This window comes from Benincasa hispida, chromosome 11 (assembly GCF_009727055.1).
Source record: "Benincasa hispida cultivar B227 chromosome 11, ASM972705v1, whole genome shotgun sequence".
NCBI classification, from domain to species: Eukaryota; Viridiplantae; Streptophyta; class Magnoliopsida; order Cucurbitales; family Cucurbitaceae; genus Benincasa; species Benincasa hispida.
In genome coordinates, this window is record NC_052359.1 from 12035602 (window position 1) to 12041675 (window position 6074).

Below are 6074 nucleotides of genomic sequence, written 5' to 3' on the forward strand. Positions count from 1 at the left end.
TTGTTTATTTATATTTTCTAACCTTTTTTTAACTTCTAATTTTACTTTTAAATAAAAATTAAATAAAAAAAAACTTTTCTTTATCTTTTTAGATTTTCGTTAATAGGGATAAAATAAAATATAACTTTAAAATCGAGTTGGACTAAATACGATGTCTACAAAACTATTGGATTGTTTTGAATTTAGAACATCAATGAAACTTTGTAATTCATTCAAATGACTCTCCTGACCTGTGAAAAGATTCTATAGCTTTTGAGAATCTACTTCAGGCCAAAGAGAGTTTAAGTCAACTTGAATAGTAGTAGTAATGTCATTTAAAAGAGCTAAAGCTTTCTGATAAGTGGATGTGGCTAGCAATATCCAGCTAGTAGGGTTCAAATACAAGTATTATTTCTCCCATCAAATTTCCAACAATAGCATCTTGTCCCATAGAACCACAAAAAACTACTACATTTGAATTGATTTTGTATGAGTGTAACAGAGGGGGATGCCACGGTGAAGAGTAGACAATGTGATCCTTCGTGGTTGTGATAGAGTTATGGTAGCCTAATGTAGAATGGGTCACCAAGGCAACACTAACATCTACACCATTTAAGCGTCCAATTGATTGAAGAATGTAGACTAGCTTCAATCCAATACCATTTGGAGGGTGCCTAGTCAAACCATGGCCAAGTTCCTCCATAAAATCATAAATCATTGGATTGGATCCTTCAATGCATGTTAGGACTCCCAAATAACAAGTCCATTGTGTCGTTTCCATAAAGTTGTCGCAATGAGGGTGAAAGGACGAATCTTCGTCGAACAAAAAATCCGAATAACCTTGAACAATAAGGCAAAGTTAGAAACTTGTAAATCAAATAATTTAGAACTCGAGGACTAGATTTTTCAAACAAGCCGAAGAATATTTGATCCCAATAGCTTGTTTTTCCCTAATAACAAGTTCTTATAAAAGATTTGTGACAAATCTATCAACTATAGATAGATGTTTACTGTTAAAATAGGATAGTGAGTATAAAATCTGTAAAAGAGAGAGTTTTTATCTTTTGGTAGCTTTCAAAGAAATAAAACTTCCCTTCCCGTGGATGTAGGCTATAATTTATCAAACCACGTTTTAATCTTTTGGTAGGCTTCAAATAAATAAAACTTCCCCTTCCCTTGGATGTAGGCTATAATTTGTCGAACCACGTACATCATTGTCTTCTTCTTCTCCTCCTTTATTTCCTCTGTGTGCATGCTTGAGCTCTGCAATTTATCTTTATAAAATTGCCATTGGAAACTTACACAGAGTCAGAGAGAAGTGAGAGCTTTTGCATTTTTCGAGAGAGAGTGTATTTTACATTCTGATTCAAAATCAAAAGGAATTCAATTAAAATCTGAAAAGAATGATCTCACACGTGTTTTCTCTTCAAGTTGGAGATGTGGCTGCTTTCTCTCCACACACAACAACTAACCCCCTTAAATTGGATCTTTTCTCCTCTAAAATTTGGGCCTACAAATTAAAAGTAAAAACTTAAAAAACTGGTATCAGAGCATAACGACTATCAAAAAAACATTTCTTGGAGGATCAAGATTCAAATTCAAATCATCAATGGCAGTTGCAAGGTTTGAAGTTGAGAAATTTGATGAAAATGGTGATTTTGGCTTATCAAAGTCATCCTTGGTCAACAGAAGGCTCACAAGGCCCTTTTAGATCCATTAACTCTTCCAAATATAGTGATAGCACAAGCAAAAGAAGATTGGTAGCTAGCATCTTATGGTACTCTAGTCCTAAATCTCAATGACAAGTTTTGAGGCAAGTCCTCGATCAAGAGATAACCTACAAGATCTGGACTAAATTGGAAGACCTATTTGTCACTAAGGATATTCCTAAACTGTTAGGATTAGTATCCCAATTCTCCCGGAGTCTCGTAGTTTGTAAACTATACACATTGTTATGAATAAAATAAGAGTTATTTTATTTTGCATTTACTTGTATCCAATAAAAAAAAGTTTCATGGTTATTGTATGTAAACTTAAGCATGTATATGAGATATATAAGTAGATCATGCCTTAAGTGATAACCTAAAAAGGTCTGTAGTATAAGGATTAAGGAGGGATACCTGAGCTTAGTGACACTACGGATACGACCCACTTTGTAGAGGTTTACAAGTATTGTGAACTATTATATATAGTAAATCCTGATCATTTATGTAAAGACATGCGAGCGGGGGTGTCCTATACAAAGAGTTTGTATAAGATCGAACTACGAGATGACTAATCTATCTCGTAGATTTATTTATCTCGTAGTTCTAGTCCCACTAGGTGACCCTCAAATACGTTAGTCGAAAGGGCCTTTATAAAAGAATCAACTAAATTTTCTTTTGAGGCTATCTGTGTGACGATCACGTCTCCTCGTTGTACTATTCCCTGATGAGATGGTATTTGTACTTGATGTGCTTTCCGCGTTTAAAGCTTCTTGGTTCTTTGGAATTTTCAACTTCTCCACTATTATCACAATAGAGAGTGATCGACAGGTGTATATATGGGACCATTTCCAAATCGGTCAAGAACTTTCTAAGTCATGCTGCTTCCTTTGGCTGCTTCACACGCAACTACATATTCCGCTTCCATGGTAGAGTCAACATAAAATTTTACTTGATATTTCTCCATACTATAGCTTCTCCATTCTAACTGAATACTGATCCCGAAGTTGATTTCCTTGAATCCACATCGGTCTGAAAATCAGAATTAGTGTATCCTGTAAAGATCAGATGCTTAGTACCATACACGAGCATGTAGTCCTTCGTTCTCCGAAGATACTTGAGAATGTTCTTAACGGTAGTCCAATGATCGTATCCAGTATTGGACTGATATCTACTGACTATTTCATCTGCATAGCATTTGTCGAAGCGTGTACATAATATGGCATACATCAAACTTCCAACTGCTGAAGCATAGGGGATTTATTTCATAACCTCAACCTCTTGAGGTGTCTTAGGACATTGTTCCTTAGACAAATGAATTCTATGTCTGAAAGGTAACATACCTCTCTTGGAATTTCGCATTTTATAACTAAACAACATCTTGGCTATATAACATGCCTGAGATAATGCCAACGTCATGTTCTTGTGATTTTAAACTATTTGGATCCCAAGAACATATTGTGTATCTCCCAAATCCTTCATTTGGAATTGTGATGCCAGCCATCTCTTAATATCAACTAGGAATCCTACTTCATTTTCAATTAGTAGAATATCAACAACATATAAAACAAGAAAAGCTATAGTCTTGTTGACAATCTTCTTATAAACACAAGGTTCATCAACATTCTGTTCAAAGCCATAAGATTTGATCGCAATGTCAAATGTCATATTCCAGGATCGAGATGCTTGTTTCAACCCATAAATGGATCTTTTGATCATTTTATCCTCAAGATAAGACTCACATGGTGAAAGAGTGCTGTCTTCTAACTAATTTAGAAGTCCACTCTTAACCAATCTCCAAATTCTATTGAGATTAATGTGACCCAGACTTAAGTGCCAAAGATAGGCATTAAGAGAAATTTTTTGTTTCTTATTTTGAGTTTCAACTATTTTAAACATCTCTATATTAAAAAAAAACCTTTTACCTCAAGTAGTCTTAACACATAAGTTACTTTCCAGTTTTGTAGAACATATTTTAATACCTTTTGAAATAATGAATACTTCATTATATTCAAAAGAGACTTTGTATTTTTATTCTAGCAAACATGAGATAGATATTAAATTCTTCCTCATGGAAGGAATGTAATAAACATTTTCAAGTAAAATTAATCTATCTTCAATAAATAGCTTCAACTTTTCAACTGCTTTAGCTGAGACAACCTCCCCGGTCCCTACCTTAAAGGTTATTTCGCCTTTTGTAAGCTACTTTCAGAAACTAGTTTCCTGAATGAAAGCGTAAATATGATTAGCGACACCTGAATCTAATATCTAGGTTAATTTATCATTTTCCACTAAATATGTCTCAATGACAAGTAAATCATATTTTCTCATCTACGACATTCGTGTTTATTACTTTCAACATATCTAGAACTTGTTCATTAACAGAGGTTATATCCTTTATGTCATGGTTATAAACATTTTCAAGAATATCGTTGCTAACCAATTGTCTAAAACTTTTTTGTAACAAATCCATTATTTCTTTAGCAGAAACCATGTTCTTGAATTTCTTAGCTAGTATTTTGGTTATATTTGCTAACATATGGCTTCAGGTGCCCTTTTCATTTGCCTTAGTCTATCTGTCATATGCATTCCAAACTTTTTGGTTTACTGATGAGTTGGGAGATAAAAGACATTCCTCTGATAAAATAAATTTTAAATCATCATCTACTAGTATTGTGTTTATATTTGATGTTGGAAAATTAAGACCGTTAAACTTGTCGGAAGCGAGTAATTTAGAAGAATTCGACATGCTAAAAATATAAACAAATTCTAACAGCAAATTGCTTTTAAAACCAAAAAAAAATTAGCAAAAGTAATAATGTACCTAAATTTCATTATTTATTTGCAACGATACTTTAGTGAATCAGAATAAATGCTAACAAGGGGCAGTCAAATACTCCTTCACTGAAGCAAGACATTCTTGACTAAATATTAATTCTAGAATAACTCTTATTCCTATAGTTATTTAATTACCGCTTTTAGTTAAGAACTTATTACCATTTAGTAATGCTCATAAGTGTAACCTCCATTTTCAGACCTCAAAGGTTGGTCCTAATGATGATATCGAATTGGAGAGTCAAGGTTGGGAATGGACCTTAGAAATCCTATCCATTTTTGGAGTATGAGTTTTTCCGAATCTCATGTTACAACCTTCCAAGAGGATAGCCGCCGTAAAAAGACTAGCTTATGTCACCTAAAAATGACAAGCATGTGCAACATAGGAATCTCACGGTCCAAACTAATGGAAAAGATTGCAGGGCACGTTGACATACATCCTTCACCCACTTACTATGAACTACTTCCCGTATTCACCTTACTATTGATCCATGCAAACACTTCTCGAAAGGAGATCACTCCAAGGGTGACACGAAGCCAAGCATGAATCTCACGGTGTGAACTCTTAGGGACGTGAGAGTTAAGAATAACCTATCGTATATGTTATTAAATCTCCCATTGAAGTGTGCAATTTGTTTTTGAGTAAATATTTACTTAGGTCCATTCGGCTAATAAACATCCTAAGTCTAGGTGATTTTCCAAATATAACCTTTATATTTGGATTTAACCTACGATAACTAGGTGATAAACCAGTTTTAAAACCTCACATCACTCATGCATACTCATAAAACCGGGTTAACAATGCTCAATTATTTGGCTATAATCCCCAAGTAGCAAGTGTTTCGTAAACCGTCAACTTAAATACCTCCAGTCTTAGACAGAATTATAGACTGGTTGAGTTTGTAACCAGAATTTTACAAGATAACGACCTATTTTAACTATCAAAACAAGTTACTATTTGTTAATCCCAAGTGAGCATGTATCTTATCTTTTTTATGGATTTTAAATGTCTAATCCATTTTATAACAACTTATAAAATTTTAGACATGCTTTTCGTCCATAACATACGTCAAGCATTTCAATATTTAATATAACTATTTATATTAAACACTTGAAATCCTAACACATGCATACTATACATTATAACTATTTATAACATACTTTCAATGCATGCTACATGCTTCCTATGGTGGGATTTTAAATTTACATGACATACTATATGCACATACAAGATTTATTTAATTATAACATACATTCACAATGCATAAATAATTAAACACACTGATATGGATTAGTTTTGGCATCTTAAGCAAGCAATCAACATAAATTATTATAATAATAATTAAAAATAGCTTCAATCAACCTCTGACCGCACGAACCGACCCGAATTGGACCTCCAACGCTCCAAAATGGGCTGAACCGGTCCTCCACGAACTAAACCGACTGAATCGGTCCACTCTCAAATCGCCTAAGTCGCACTGCACATGTTTTGGGTTGGGATGAACAACGTTGCAACGCTACATCCCAGTATTGCAATGCCATGGGCTGTCTAAAGGG

General features: G+C 34.0%; 1 long non-coding RNA gene across 1 annotated transcript; it reads right to left on the reverse strand.

The window, feature by feature from the left end:
- Window positions 1–312: 312 nt before the first annotated feature.
- Window positions 313–1422, reverse strand: LOC120091414. The gene is made up of 2 exons (XR_005485713.1): window positions 1190–1422; window positions 313–819 (listed from the first exon to the last, which is right to left on the reverse strand). It is a non-coding gene; the product is annotated as an uncharacterized LOC120091414 (long non-coding RNA).
- Window positions 1423–6074: the final 4652 nt, after the last annotated feature.